Below are 17,203 nucleotides of genomic sequence, written 5' to 3' on the forward strand. Positions count from 1 at the left end.
TGGGCAGACAAATATTCGGAAAAGAGAAGGCAAACCAGTTTGTAGATATATATAAATATGCTGCATATTCACGTCCTTATGGATATCTCCTTGTTGATTTGGGTATAAATACTCCTGAATCCCTACAGTTTTTCTCAAACATTGTTGGAGAACCCCCAGGTGAACGCGTATTCCAATGGTGAACTCCAGGAAGAAGGAACTCCTACACACACTATACTCCCAACATAACGAACCCTATGGTTTAAGCTCTCAGGCGAAATTATGGGAGAAAGCAAAAAGTATAAATCCGGCAATAACACGTGATGACGTATTCAACTTTTTGAGATGCAATAAAACATATACATTGCATAAGCTACAGACTAAAAAATTTCCCCGGCAAAGGATAATATCCTCAAAACCCAAAGTAATCATGGCTGCCGATTTAGCAGACGTGAGACATATTATAAGAAAGGAAAATAATAACATAGGCTACTTGTTAGTATGCATAGACGTGTTTTCTAGATATATGCAAGTTGTCCCGTGTCGGAATAAAGACGCAAATACTATGCTCGTGGCCTTTAAACAAGTGGTGAAAAATAAAGATTCTGAAGGCTTACGAAGATTAAACACCGACTTGGGCACATAATTCTTGAATCGAAAAGTAAGAAACTATTTATGTTCCCGGGGCATTAAGCTGTACAGTGTGTACTCAAGTGAGATCAAAGCAGCCTTGGCAGAGCGGGCCATTCGTACACTGAAAGCACGCATCTACAAGTTCATCACGTCTCAAAATTCTTCAAGATATATTGATCAGCCGCAAAACATGGTCAATGCCTACAACCGCTCGTCCCATTCTGAACTGAAGAACAAACAAACTCCCATTGATATTCATAACTTAAAAGACCCATCTCCAATCAAACAGCAATTCCACGCAATGTAAAAAAATCAGAAGCAACCAGCGTCTTCCATCAGTCCTCGACTGGCAGTTGGGGAAATAGTTCGCCTTGTTGGAAGTGCTCGTTCCTCTGTATTCCATAAAGGATACACGCAGCAAAATACTCAGGAGCTCTTTCGCATAAAATCAATTAAACACAAGAATCGCCCAAGAACTCATCTCTTAGAAGATTTGTCTGGAGAACCAATACAGGGGATATTCTACGCGCCAGAGCTCGTCTTAAGCGCTCTGCCTGAGTCATACGATATTAAAATACTGCGTTCACGAAAAATTAAAGGAAAAAAACAGTATTTTGTATCGTGGTTGGGATACCCTACTTCATTCAACAGCTGGATTGACGCTAATGATATTGTAGAAAATGCGTAAAAAGACACCACTCCTCAGTGCACACAAAAACTTTGTCTTACTTTTGAAGAAATTAAAAGTAAAAGATAGAAACCGTGCTATTAAGCAAGCAGCTCGAGAACAATTGAACTGTATATCTGAAATATTTTCCAATTTGTTAAAGAAGCACCTTACTCTCAATAACAAAGTTATCAAGAAATTACGCAACTATCAGGAAGACATACGTTCCATAGCTAGAAAGAAAACTCCTCTCCATAAGAAAAGACTTATATTGACATCGAGACGGGGTGGTAGTATATTAGCTGCTATATTACCTATTGCCGCTTCCTTGATCGGAAAATTATTTGGATAATGCCCAGGTATTATCTTGTTCCCGAGTCTACCGCTGAGCGTGTTTTAACAGGTATTGAGCCTAAATGCGCCAACTCCACGAGTCCGGGGGTCAACGGCCAATCGTGTTTCAACCCATACCGATCACATGCCAGTCTCTGAACATGTACCAACAAGCAGCAGTAGTCCTGTCATGTCGTCCCATGGTGCAACACCAAGCACTCCTACAAGATTGAACTCGTCATCTCGCTCTGTAAGAAAGAAAACTTACAAAAAAGGAAAATATCGCGATCTGGTGTATACAAAGCCACAAAACTACCACCCGTGCAACTTTAAAGTCACAGGGATTAGGGCGAACAAGATTTCCTCCAATCCTAAAATAAATAATTTAATACCTCTGTATGTTAAAAGTATCGACGTGCCATACGTCAATATGATGCTAGAACGAATAAAAGACAATTCCATCGTAAAATGGGATAGCAGAGGTAACCTATTGTCTTCTGTTCGATCCTCCAATATCCTGTACATGTTGAATTTACTCTCTAATGCAAGTCAAAAACCAACGATTGCTGACATTGCTGATATAAAACACATCATTGATGTCACGGGTGTATTACCTAGCGAAATAAAATAATATGCGCGTGCGGCAAAAGATTCAGGGATCTGGTTTCACCAAACAACCATCGTTGGCAACTTACAGATGGGTTCCATATTAAATCCGCTTTTCCAATGTACTAGTGCAGTCCTACATTGTGATTCAAGAAAGAAACAGAATCATGGACGTGGTAGATAATGAGCCGCGTTGGACGCGTGGCTTATACAGAGGGAGCGGCGACGTCATGGAAAGAGAAATGCCGGAGGCGAGGACGAACACGCTCGGACATGGTGGTGCCCCGAGCGGGCTTATAAGAGAGAGCAGATGGGACGATGGTTCGTTACTCGTCCCTCGCCATCAGCTGAAGCGGTACTATTCATCACTCACCAGTATACCAGAGGACACCATGTCGGACGCCTACGTGTTCAACTACAAAGACGGTTCTCCTGGCGATGACATCTACCGCAACAACAAGACCATCATCGTTTCTTCCCTCAACTGCAGTTTCTGCTACGAAAAGAGGGGGTTTACTGGACGCCTACATGGATTATACCCGCACAGTAATCTCTACCACGAAAGAAGCCCGATCTATCAACTGAACAGGTGTCGCTGGGAAGATCGTGGTATTCCCGGTAGTCTGCATATTCGCTATCCTCCGAGTGAAAATCTTCCTTATGTGGCGTGTATCCTAACCCAATATGCTCCTGGCCGCGAATTGGAAAATAACCCTATAAACCAAGGATATCTTCAGACGTCAAGAGATCAAAATTTCATTCGTGGGGTAAAGGAAGACAGTTATGATAACCGTCTCCGCTGGTTTAAAGAGTCCATCACAAAACTGGTAGAATAGGTGATTAAAAGCAACATTACAAGTGTCGTCTTCCCCTACAATATTGCAAGCGCTGGAATTCTTTACGTGTTATGAAAAACTGACTACCAACCGCATCTTCAAGAGGCTGCGGCTGAACTCCAACTGCATAATATATCGTGCGTCATCCTGGACAGATGGTGGACCTGCGATGAGCCTGAAACAAAATTAAATCTATCTGTGTCTCCCGAGCGAAACAGGAAGAGAAAACTGGTGGATACAGAGGACGACGCTGTGGCTGACGAATGGAAGAGAAAACGGTGCTGTAGTCGACGTGGATCCTAAATAACTATAGCTCCAGACAATTTCCCAATAATTATGTATATCACTAAATGTAAAATATGTCAATAAATAACAATGTAATGACGTTTAGTATGATTTACCTTCAATATGTAATTGGCATCTCGTCATGTCTACCTCTATATAATGAAATAATTATAATATTTTTGCTAGTGTCTTGCTTGCTCTAAATGGAGTCACATCATATATATGTTACCAGCATTGCAGATGGGGAAATTTACCCCAATTCCAGCACTAGCTTTACTAATAATATACAAACTCTAACATTAGACAAGGACGTGGAATATGACGTCGGTCTACTGAACGTGTTGCTTTCCCGTCCGTATTACATTTTAAAACCGGGTGAACCAGAGTGTAGTATACATCTTGAATGTGGTATAAGACCAACGCCAGATTCAGAAGCTATTGAAAGACGCACACAGAGGTTATCTTGTATAATGACACTGGGTATTTGCTGATGTGTGTTAACGGTATAATAACGACATTGTCAAAGGAGATGGTCGATGGATACAACTACCATTTACTAGCGTATTCTAGAGAGGTTCTTGCATTTAGCTCAACAAATGATCATTTAACTTTGTTCTGCTACAATGGTTATCATCCACTAGTTGTATTTATTAAGGTTTCCTTTGATACGCGACTGGCCCAGGTTCTCGGTTTTGTCCCCAACTTAGGTTATGCTGTGTTTTCTTCCTTGGGTACACATGAAGAACAAAACCCCCCTGTTCTTGTTCCGCGACATGGTCATGCCCCTCTGTTGAGAAATGGTGACGTACAGTGTGTTGTCATTTACACTGACCTTGTCAATCCCTCTAGGTATGCAGGGAAAATTGTAAATGTTCTTGATGCCTTTTCGCTCTCCGTTGGTCTAACAAAAGGCGTGCATCCAACTATATATAAGTCCCTTAAATCCAAAGTAATTGATTCGATTTCTATTAAACTCACAGATCAAAAAGGTCGTCCTATGCATTTCGAAGAAGGATACGCTATTACATGTTTACTTCATATCCGATCGCATTGCATCTTTGAGTACATTTTGCTGTATTAATAGGAATGTTGTCCATTTGAAAAGACAGTCTCCTCGTCGCCACCATGCAGGTTACCTTCATCCCTCCTTCCGTAGCAGAATATCATACCGTGTTTTCGAATGGCAAACATATATCATCCCGAGGGAGTGGTATTGATGATATAGTCACACTGTCTTATGAACCAAGCTATCACAGAGGCGGGGGTTTATTCTCTGTTTTAGCAGGACTCTCTAAAAGAGCTTTCCCTTTCCTAGTGAAAAATGTCATTGTGCCTTCAGCTCGAACATTTGGAAACAATGTTCTAGATGATATTTCACAGGGAAGCAACTTCAGAAGCTCTATAAAAAAGCATGGAATTAATTCCTTAAAGCAAGCTGCAATGAAATTGACTAGAGTAAGCGGGAAAAAGAAAGCCAAGGGAGTCGGGAGGAAAAGGTGTTATAAAAAGGACATCTTTACCGAGTTGTAATCATTGTTGAACTAAGAGCAGTATGGCGAGCATCACCAGCGCGGTTGGTGTCGGGGACCCGCGTTCTCCCCTGGGGCAATATGCCGCCGGTGTCAGTGAATTGTTTCCCCGCCCCAACAAAATGAGATTATTGGAAACAACGATTGCCTCCCGTTATGATGCTGATGTTTTACCTACTAACCTCGGATCCAATATGAAATTATCCGATAGATATATAGAATTTCTCATTCCTGGAACACTTGGCAGTTTTATTGATTTGGGGAAATTGGTGTTGCACACCTCTTTATGCTTAACTAAGCCAGACAATACTACTCCTCTTGATGACGCTCAACATGTTGAATTTACAAATAATACCGCGCACAGCCTATTCAGATCAGTGCAATGTTTTTGGGGAGATGTAGCTGTTGACAATAATGTACTTTATGGGTACACGTCATACGTTAAAATGCTGAATACTTTGTCGCCCAACAAATTGAATACAATTGGAGCCAATGCTAATATTACCATCCCAGAGAACGGTTTTATTTCCAAAGTAACAGCAGAATACTTTGACAATGCCAGTGCGCAACACAAGACCATTATGAAGCGGGTTAAGACTCACGGTATACAACTCTGTACTCCGCTTCTTCTAGATATAAGTTCTTTAGACAGTTACTTGCTCGATGGTATTTCGGTTAGACTCCGAATGGAACTATCTAGTAATGCATGGCTGCTAAATTCTCCAACTGGCGATAACATTCGTCTGCATATAGATTCAGCCAAGCTGCTTTATACGCGACTGTTTCCTTATCCTAATGCACTTCATCCTTTGAACGCGTCTCTCGCCACAGGGAATCTTTTAAAATCGACATTTACCAAAATCCTCTTGAAAACCTATGTGCTAGCCAAAGACCAAACCTCAGGAACGTATGATCAACCGTGGGGTAATGTTATTCCGGAAAACTCTCGCTTATTATAACAAGCATGGAAGCTCATTCTGGCGACTATACGCTAAATCCATTGTATTTGAGCCATGGCGATATAAGTCAAATAAGTTTAAGTGTTAATGGTAGAACCATGTATAATATTCCTAGTAAATTCCCTCATGACTATGCTGAGCTCTACCATCGTACTTTGGATGCACTTGGTTTTCACAAAGACCATTTAATCGGGAAGGATATTTTCGGCAAGGGGGCAATGATTTGCACATTTGATTTGCGTGCTGAAAACTTGAATGATAATTTGCCCGTTGAAATTAATGGGGGGCTTAGACTTAGCTTGAATCTAAGCAAAGGAGAAAACGAGAACCGTCTGTTGATACTGTTTGGCGAAACAGTGGGTATAATAACAGTTAACTCTGAAAGTCGGCTGCAATGTGATGTGCGCGCTTGAAGCGGCTGTGCGATGAACAACATGGAGATTGAAAGAGGATTGAGGGGGCACATAGGAAAGCAAGCCTTGTTTTTAGGCGTGTTATTGGCAGACGAGGTAAACTCTATACCTCGATATAGAAAACCTATAGTGTGCATTGTCAATACGCTACCAAGTTATTCTAAAAGAGAAATGGGACACTGGATTTGTCTCTACTATGAACCGGGCATGGCAGTGTTCCTAGATAGTTATGCTCTCGATCCAAAATTATACTCTGATCATTTTAAATATATTGATTACCCCGGGCTCAGTATGTATAAAAATGCATTTCGACTTCTAAGCACGCGAAGCGATGTGTACGGGGCTTATGCCATGTACTTTGCCTACAATGTTTCACATTTTGGTGTAAGAGAAATTCTTGAAAAAATATGTATGGAGTTTTCCAAGACCGAATATTCGAGGAATGATGAACACGTGATGAGATTCGCTTACAACAAGTTTATAATGCCCGTATGTCATCAAACATTTAACACGTGTTCATAAAAAGGAGGTATTGACTTTATTGATTTTTTCATATTGAAGTGTATTACATTCCATGAAGCTATTTTAAGCATAAATAATTTTCTAGTTCCTTTATCGGGGGGTTTGTATACCATGTTTAAATCAGAGGTATGGCTCCACACACAGGTCCTCACTCGTCACCGCCACTACCCCGTGCTGCCCCCCGCCCCGCCCCGTCCCGGGCCCCGCGAGCAATCCTGTCGCATCCTGTCGTCGCAGCGCCCGCTGCCTCCGCCGCCGCCGCCGCCGGTGCGAACATTTGGCGGGCAGTCTTTTATGTATGAGCCGGATCGAAACATAAAAGGGTTTTATTCATATGTTTCCACAAATCGAATAAATTTTAAGACAATTATTGTTTTTTTTTTTATAAAGGACATATAAACAAGTCAAACAAACTCAGTGTTTATTGGAATTTGGTCAAATTATGATTCCAGATTCATCATGTGCAATTTTATAATATCACAGGCTCCAACATTAGTCCTATATACAGAATATATTTACATATATTTTATATTTAACATAAAAATAGCAGGCAAATTCTTACACTATAAACAGTATATACAACATTCACACCAGTCCTTATCTTATAAACAACTACAATTTATTCTGAAAAGTCTGTATCTTCTAGTATATATTCAAGGGGGGATGATGAGAGCATTTGATTTATTTCCTCCTGTTCCGCGGCTAGCATTAACATGTCATCATCCGTCTCTACCTGTTTTATCGAGGGAAAATATTGCTCGGCCAGCACATCCCGTTCCCCCAACAATTCATAGTTTTTTTTTTCTTGTTCTCCCATTTCACCGATCTCTATCCCACCTCGGCTAGTCTCGCTTCTGTTATGCCTCTTTCATCGCCTTCCTCCAAATTTTCTTCGTTTGACAGTGTCATGATCTGGGCTACCTCCTCCTCCTTCTCTTCCTCCTCTATCCCCATAGAATTATCGGGATGACCGTAAGATCGTGACTCCAAGATGCTAATGTAGTATCTTTTGTCCTCAACTACAGATATCCCTCTCTTGGGATATTTTACTGTACTCATTCGTCCATTGCGCACTGTGAATCCCTGCTAGTCAAAGATAAATGTTTGCTTCTGGAATAGGGCGTCTTTGTATCGCTGATGAGCAATTTTCTTCTTTATGAACTTTGGAACTCCCTTAGCTGAACTCAACCGGTCACCGTCTGCCAAGAGGATGGAGTAGCACTTTAGTTTTACACCTACAAATTCTGAGATGGTTCTTTCCCCCACTTCAGACTTGAGAAATCCAAGCTTTCCTTTGTTGTCTGTGCTGTACAAGGAATGTGAGGGGCTAAAGTTACTTGTGTCTATATAGCTTTTGAAGGGTTCCTGCGAGTACTCTGTTAATAGATCAGGAGTTTCAATTTCTGTTATTAAGGAATCAGTGTCACAATACACTAGTTTCGCCCAATCCCCGTAATGAGCCTTCAACACATTGTAATAGAAATCATATAGTCGCAGCTTGGACAGCTGTAGGATGTAGTAGCCAATGTAGTTTGGATGATTCACCAGTGAATATTCCCTATGGCGAGTTACAACTACATGGCCATCATTGAGAGGTACAACGCGTTTAAAGTAAGGACTTCGGGCCAGCTTCAAAAACTTTTCGCGGTTGGTGACAATATCTATGTCTTCACTATATTTGGCCACGTTCATCAGGAATCGACCAAAAATGCTGTTTGAAATACACTTGATTGCATTTTTCTTGATAGGGCAAGTAGCACTTTTGCGGGCTTCTATGTTATCCTGAATGAAGTCCGCAAGAAAGTGCTTTTGCTTAAACGTATAAATAGTATGCACTTTTTTAACAACCAGGCCTAGTTGAATAAGTAGTTTAAGGAGGGGCAGAGCAAACAGCACTTTCTCCTGAGCAGCATGTGTTCCAATCAGTGACTGACGATATATCTCTGTTGGTGCTATTGTGTCTTCTGATGATCAGTGGGAGTTCATCCGTTTTCTCAGCGACTTCACGTGAGACAGCCTCAGTATCGCACAGAATGAGATATCCAAAATCGCCATCGGTTGCTTGATTGATCAAGCCCCCGCTTAAAAACGACTGCATTTCTGTCTCATCTAGTTTTCTCATATCCCCACCTGGCAACTTCTCTTGGATTACAGTGGGACAAAGACTGTTGAAGTCAAGATATGAAAGGAAAGTGCTTCTATCATGTTTTTGATTAAACTGAGGGTTCGTGTAAATGTTATTGGCGCGTACAAAACGACGCACAACACTTGTGTAGCCCCCACGCACATTTGTTTGAATGCAATGTGATATGTACGTAGATTAAGCATAGTATTAAGTATTTATAAGTTATGCATTAATGTTAAGTTTTCTTTGTAAGCGCCCAGACAAAACTATGTAGTAACAAGGAATCCAAATCCCTTTATATAAGTTTTGATACCTTTATACTTTTGTATGTTTATATACAAGGATTGTATACCATATGTAAGTTTCAGCTACATATAGCCCCTAGAGGATTCCACACACACAAACGAGGACACAAGGCGCTGAGATTCAGGGTGTAATGTAGAGCTTACTCAATAAATACTGTGTGCCTCCACGCCAATCCATCCCCCTCAAGACCGACACCACGGACACGTCGACGAGGATGGGATATAACCAGTTGTCACATATTACAGGTACGTTCTAGTGCTGTCAAGAGTAATTAAGTGCTGGTAGACTACAAACACAACAAAACTGGTAGACTACCAACACAACAAAACCTGGCGACGAGTGGACGTCCCACTACGGACAGCCCTGGACGAGGACAAGCACGATGCCCTTGGACGTGGACCAGCCCCCAGCCTTCTCTTTGGTAGAGGACCCAGCATCAGTGGCTCCCCGATGGAAGAAGTGGAAGACACGGTTCCAGTTCTACCTGGATGCTACAGGAGTCACCAATGAAGGGCAAAGGCGTGCACTACTCTTGCATGTAGCAGGCCCGGAGGTGCAAGAAATATTCAGCACACTGCCAGCACCACTGACGACCTACAACGAGGTACAAACAGCTCTAGAAAAACACTTCACCCCTAAGACCAACATAAGGTATGAACGTGTGTTGTTTAGACAGACAAAGCAAGACACACATGAAACAACAGATGCCTTTGTCACCAGACTCAGGAAGTTAGCAGAAACCTGTGAATTCCATGACACTGAGGATGCCATTTTAGACCAGCTGATTGAGAAATGTTCTTCTAGTCAGTTAAGGAGAAAGGCACTTCGGGAGACAGACTTAACTCTTGAAAAAATGTTACAGTTAGCTAGAGCAATGGAAGCATCAGACAGACAAGCAAAAGTAATTGAAGGTAACAACCATGCTAGCCAGCCAGCTAAACCTGTAATAAGTCAGATAAAAAAGAACACAAAACCTAGAATTGATGGAAATAACTCTGTTCCAGCCTCTCTTAAAAATAAACCTAGTCATCCAACACAACCACAACAAGGCAACAAACATACTGCAGGAAATAGTAAATGCTACAGGTGTGGTTACACAGGTCACACACCATGGCAGAAAGATAAATGTCCAGCCGCTTCCAAGGAATGTTCAGCCTGTAAAAAGTTAGGGCACTTTGCTAGTATGTGTAAGACTAAGAAAATAATATATGCCACTGGAGAATCCACTGAGTCAAATATAAAGCAACCTAGTGAGTCTCACGATAGTAAAGGTGACACTGATTTACAATTTGCTTTCAGAATTAACTCGGTAGGAAATTCCCAAAAAAGGATTATGCTTAGCGTCACACTAAATGGCAAACCTGTGAACATGCAGCTGGACACGGCAGCAGATGTTACACTAGTGTCAGAGAATCTGGCTAAGTCTATTCCAAATGTGAGAATTACACCCACTAAAGTACAGCTTCAAGACTATAGTGGTAATGATATAAAGGTTGTTGGTTCTATGGATGTAAATGTTTGTTATGGACAGAAGGAATACAAAAATCTGCCAGTTGTAGTAGTGGAAGGACAAGAAAGGAGTCTTCTTGGTTTAAATTGGCTTCAACACATTCCATTGGATTGGTCAAAAATATGTACTGTAAAAACAAGGTTGCTGAAGGAAGATTTAACTCAAGTACTTGAACAGAGCAAAGAAGTATTCCAAGACGGGGTAGGAACTGTAATAAATGCATGTGCTAGTCTACAACTAAAACCTAATGCCAAACCAAAATTTCATCCCCCTAGACAGATTCCCTTGCCATTAAAACCATTGGTAGAGCAAGAGATTCAGAGACTTGTAGATAATGGATCTTGGGAGAAAGTCACTTACTCAGATTGGGGCACCCCCATTGTCCCTGTAGTGAAAAGTGATGGAGGCATTAGACTGTGGAGATTACAAGGTTACAGTCAACCCTCAGTTGCAGATAGCTCAACACCCTCTTCCTAAACCTGATAACATGTTTGCCGCTCTAGGAGGCTGCAAAGTATTTTCAAAAATTGACTTAAGACAGGCCTTCCAACAGCTCCAAATGGATGAACCTTCCCAAGAAATATGTACTCTTAGCACACACCTAGGTTTGTACCGGCCTAGGAGATTACCATACGGTGTAGCTAGCAGTCCAGCACTTTGGCAACAGACAATGGATAAGTTGTTCATAGGCAAGCCTGGTACACTCTGTTTTGTCGATGACATTCTAGTAGCTGGGCAAGATGAAGCTCAACACTTGGAACGACTTCAAGTAGTCCTTGAAACTTTGCAGAAAAGTGGATTGCGGATCCGCAAAGACAAATGTCAACTTGCTGTACCCTCGGTAGAGTACTTGGGATTTAGAGTGGACGGACACGGCATTCACAAAACTCCAGGGAAAATAAGAGCTATTAGAGATGCCAAAACACCAGAGAATGTTGATGAATTAAGATCATTTCTCGGGTTAATTACTTTTTACAACAGGTTCATTCCAAACTTAGCAACCATAGCTCACCCTCTATATAACCTTCTGAAACAAGACACAGAATGGAAATGGATAGAAGAATGCACCAGTGCAGTTAACCACATAAAGGGCGAGATAACTTCATCTAGATTTCTCACCCATTACCAACCAAATTTGCCTGTAAAACTTGTATGTGATGCATCGTCTCATGGCTTAGGAGCAGTAATTGCCCATGTAATGCCGGACGAGTCAGAAAGACCTATTGCATTTGCTTCTCGTTCACTTAATCAAGCAGAGAAAAACTATTCACAGATTGAAAAGGAGGGATTAGCATTAGTGTATGGTGTAACTAAGTTTCACATGTACTTATATGGGAAAGCCAAATTTACCTTAGTCACAGACCACAAACCTCTTCTTGCAATACTGGGTGAAAAGGCAGGTTTACCAACCTTGGTAGCCGCCAGATTGCAAAGGTGGGCAGTCAAACTAGCAGCTTACTCTTATGAGATAGAGTATCGTTCTACCAAGAAAATGGGAAATGCGGATGCCTTATCACGTTTGCCAGTGGAAAGGGCTCCAGAGGAACATGATGGAAGTGTACTCATGGTAGAATGTCATAATTTACCTATAACAGCTAAAATGATAAGACATGCCACTAAACAAGATCCAGTGTTGTCACGTATCTTGCAGTCATTAGTTACTGGTTATAACACAGTACCAGAGCAGGCAGAATTTCAACCCTATCTAAAGGTATGGTCAGAACTGTCAGAAGCACAAGGATGTATTCTAAGGGGAGCCAGAGTGGTTATCCCAGAAAGTTTAAGGAAAAAAGTCCTGAGTGAGGTCCATGCTGACCATCATGGTATTGTAAAATCAAAGGCGATCGCAAGGACATATGTGTGGTGGCCAGGAATAGACGTCATGATAGAGTCATGTGTAAAACAATGCCCAAACTGCTCAGCATTTCAAAATGATCCCAAGCCAGCACGCATGCATCCTTGGGAATACCCAAGACACCCTTGGCAAAGATTGCATTTGGACTTTGCAGGTCCTTTCCTTGGTCATTCATTTCTAGTAATTGTAGATGCCTACAGTAAATGGCCAGAGGTAATACCCATGAGTTCAACCACAGCACAAGCTACTATAAAAGCCTTAATGCCAGTCTTTGCCACCCACGGACTTCCAGTTCGCATTGTGACGGACAATGGTCCACAATTTTGTTCCAGTGAATTTTCAGAATTTCTAAAGGTCAATGGAATAGAACATACTAAGGCAGCACCTTACCATCCCTCCACCAATGGTGAAGCAGAACGCTTTGTGCAGACCTTCAAGCATAACATGAAATGTAGGAGTGCAACGTCTGCAGACATTATTGCTCATGTTAGCAAGTTCCTATTGTCCTATAGAACTTCTGAACATTCTGTTACCGGACAAACTCCTTCACAGCTATTGATGGGTAGAAGAGTCAGGAATAAATTGGACTTACTAAAACCAGACTTCTACATACAACAAAATAATCGCGAATGGCAACAAGTAGCCAAACATCAAACTGTGAATGAGTTCAAACCTTCTTCACCGGTAATGGTTCGTTCTTACAACACAGATGTGAAATGGGTCCCAGGCCAAGTTATTAAAGACCTAGGACAAATGCACTATGATGTCAACGTTGGTGGACGCGTATCGAAACGTCATGTCGACCAACTTAGACCTTACACGGCTCCAGCTCAAGAAATAGGAGACCAAATCGATGAAGAGCTATTGCCATTGGAGAGTAAAGAGATATATGTACCTGATCATTCTAGTGACTCTAGTGATACTTCTACTCCTCCAGAAAATGTAAATAGGAGAGTTCTTCCAGCTCGGAGCACGAGAGGAGTTCCTCCAGAACGCTTAAATCTGTAAGGTTTCCTTTCTTTCTGACAGGGGGAAGGAAATGATATGTACGTAGATTAAGCATAGTATTAAGTATTTATAAGTTATGCATTAATGTTAAGTTTTCTTTGTAAGCGCCCAGACAAAACTATGTAGTAACAAGGAATCCAAATCCCTTTATATAAGTTTTGATACCTTTATACTTTTGTATGTTTATATACAAGGATTGTATACCATATGTAAGTTTCAGCTACATATAGCCCCTAGAGGATTCCACACACACAAACGAGGACACAAGGCGCTGAGATTCAGGGTGTAATGTAGAGCTTACTCAATAAATACTGTGTGCCTTCACGCCTATCCATCCCCCTCAAGACCGACACCACGGACACGTCGACAAGGATGGGATATAACCAGTTGTCACATATTACAGGTACGTTCTAGTGCTGTCAAGAGTAATTAAGTGCTGGTAGACTACAAACACAACACAATGATATATGTCTGGGCTACTAAGCACCTCTAATTCCTGCTGTGTTTTTAGCAGAAAAGAGTCATAGGCAAATCCTGGCAGGCTAACATAATTTACAATATCCAACATCCACTGGGTTTTCAAAATACCTCGCCACTCTAGGAAGACATCACATAGAAGGCCAACATCCACTTTTACATAAAGCAACAAATAGTCCTTCAGGCTCTGACACCCAGCTACTTTCCAAACATTCTGAGCATGTTCATAATCACTTTCGGAAAGTTCTGCTTCTTGAAGCGAATTGAAAAAATCTTCGCGGGTTGGAAAACGTGTCTCAGAAAGTCGTTCCATCGAATCCATATAGTCATAACAAAACACCTGCTTTCCCTTGATCAATAATGGCAACGCACTTGTTGGCACATCTTTCAACATCTGTTGTTTGCATATGGGTTCGTTCCCATTACTGATGAATTGGTTCCCTAAAGCAGCGAGTGAACCAGACATAAAAGCATACGAGTCAATAAATCTCAAGTCATTTATGATGACTTCATGGTATTTGTGAACTGAACGTTTTGGTTTTAGTTTGATTTTCAAGTCAGGTATCGTTAATTCACGCAGGATTAACGACATGTCGTAATTAGCATTATGTACAATGAGAGTGAGCTGCAATTTGTGATTTTTCATTTGGAGGTTGCATCTATTACAATAAGCTCCAATGTAATTGTTTCCTGATTTTTCATGGTCATGATGTTTTACTCCTTTACCTTTTAAAAAACCCTGTTTACAGAGAAGACAGTGAGTTTGCTCATTGTGACGTGTCGTATCTCCATCGGTCATGTTGATTTTATTGTAGCCTTTAGAAAATTTTAACTTCTTCCAGGCACGCTGCATTGTATGAATAAAATGGTTTACAGCATTACTTCCACAATAGGATCCGCTTTGTGCTGTTTCTCCGTTTCTATTCACTACAATGTAAATATACGCTATGGCAAAGTGATGGCTCTTTACACATCCAGACACATTCGAAGAAGGCTCTACGAGAATACTCTCAAAGTCATAGAATGCTAAATAAGATGGCTCATATGCCTTTGCATGATTAATAAATTTCACGGTAGAGCCCGCGGGTGGGAATCTTAGTTTTGTGATCATCGTTGGGCAAATTAGCACATCTTCAGCAAGCGTTGTCTTGTTCTCACAGGCGCACAGGCAGATATCGCAAAACATTTTTTTCCCGCGATGATGGCAGGTAAACAGGTTCATGTATGCATCAAAGTCTTGGATAAGAGCTAGGTGTCTGTTCCCCAACAACAGACAATGAACAACTTCTTAATCTTTGAGCCCCTTTCTGACTAGAGTTAGTTCGCCTTTTTTGTCATCAACGTTGTCTAGGCAGTAATCGCGAATACTTATGTTGTTTAATATTTCAAGCCGACCGAGGTCTTCCCAGGATACCGGGGTTGGAATGTTACCTGTATTAATAGAGGCCAAGCAAGCATTCTCCCATTGTCTGCCCGAGGGATCTACATTTCTTGACTTTAGATAGCGATAAGCTGTTAGAACTTGGAAAACACAGTCCGTGGGTCCTGAAGGGTTGAGAACTTGTGTTTTCCCTGGAACACCCTTAGGATAGGGCACATACTCTCCAATACTATTGTGCAGCATTATAAGAGAGAAGGAAAATTTTACGCTAACTATTTCATCTAACGTAAATCCACTGCCCTCTTCGTCTGACATGTCATATTCAAACCGAATAACAAAATGTTCGGATAGTTCACGTACATATGAATCTATATCATCATAGCTAATTACCTGCATATGACTTCTCATATACATATCTCTATATTGAACTCCGTCGTCGGGGTCTTCTCTGACTAAACGCAGATGCATGTCAACGTACACTTTAAAAGAAGGTCTAACCTGCTGGCAGCCTTGGAATACAGCCTCTACTGCCTCGCGAAGACGGTCAGTGTTGTTGTTGAAATACGATGCAATGTTTCCGTTGTCTGCTGGTGGGATGGGCACGTCGATCGTTGTTAAGGCCCCGTTGAAATGTTGGCTTATTTCACCGGGTGTTGGTGAGGGTGTTGTTGCTGGCCGACCCGGGTTATAACCGCTGGGCCCTGGCTGTGGAGAACTGTTTGTTTGAGAGAATCCCTCACGACGGGCTTGCTTTTTCCTGCAGGTGTCTGAAGAAAGATAAAATAATATTAGAGGGACCAGTGAAATTACAATTTTTTCCTTAGAACAGACGTGTGCGCAATAAAAAAAAACGTAGAAACTTACCGTTTGTTCCTGTATTCGCTTGTTTTCTTTTTCGTCCACTACCGATCGCTGAAGAGGAGGGACAATGGCTGAGCCAACCAGACCCGCCTTCTTCGGAGATAGCCCTTAAGGAATATGAAACACATAAATGAAATTTTATGAACCTCTCAACCCCGCACATATTTTACTGTGACACTTAAAATACAACATGGGAATGTGTCTCTTGTAAAACACATTTTAACAATATTGCATTTCAGAAGATATTAGGTTTTGGCCTACCTTTGGTTTTGACTGGCTTCGTCACTGAGACCCGTCCGTGGAGAACAACTCCCAATATCGCTGGGGCCTGGTTGAGAGAAACCGACATCTGATCGATCAGAGCTAGACGACGGAGTCTCTTCTGAAAAAGATAGAAAGACTAAAGTCGATATTGAACATGTTGCCCAACTCTAGAAAGACTAAAGTCGATATTGAACATGTTGCCCAACTCTCTACCCCCCTCCCGTCATCCACATCTGCTACTGGTTTTTTTATGACAATCATATAAAGTAACGCGAGCATTCAAGTACTTACCATTGTTTCTAGTAGATATATCTTTCGATCCAGTCCCAAGGCCCTCTGGAAGACAGGTCGCCCTATGAACTGCGAGCGTGGACAACGGGAAATAATTATTACACCATGAACATTTGATGCAGGTGTGTACAGGGATCCTCATGTTTGCGAGAAACAAGAACAGGAGACCTCCTGACCTGAGACCTCCTTGAGAAGCTGTGAAGGGCTCGTTGGTTTGACGACCATAAATGCCCCCGGCGTTGTGTGTTCGTTTGTACGTGTGTGTGTGTGTGTGTGTGTGTGTGTGTGTGTGTGTGTGTGTGTGTGTGTGTGTGTGTGTGTGCGCATGCGTGTGTGTTCCTCAGGTCAGTCCTTAATGAATTG

The sequence above is a fragment of the Eriocheir sinensis genome, chromosome 50 (assembly GCF_024679095.1).
Source record: "Eriocheir sinensis breed Jianghai 21 chromosome 50, ASM2467909v1, whole genome shotgun sequence".
Taxonomy (NCBI): domain Eukaryota; kingdom Metazoa; phylum Arthropoda; class Malacostraca; order Decapoda; family Varunidae; genus Eriocheir; species Eriocheir sinensis.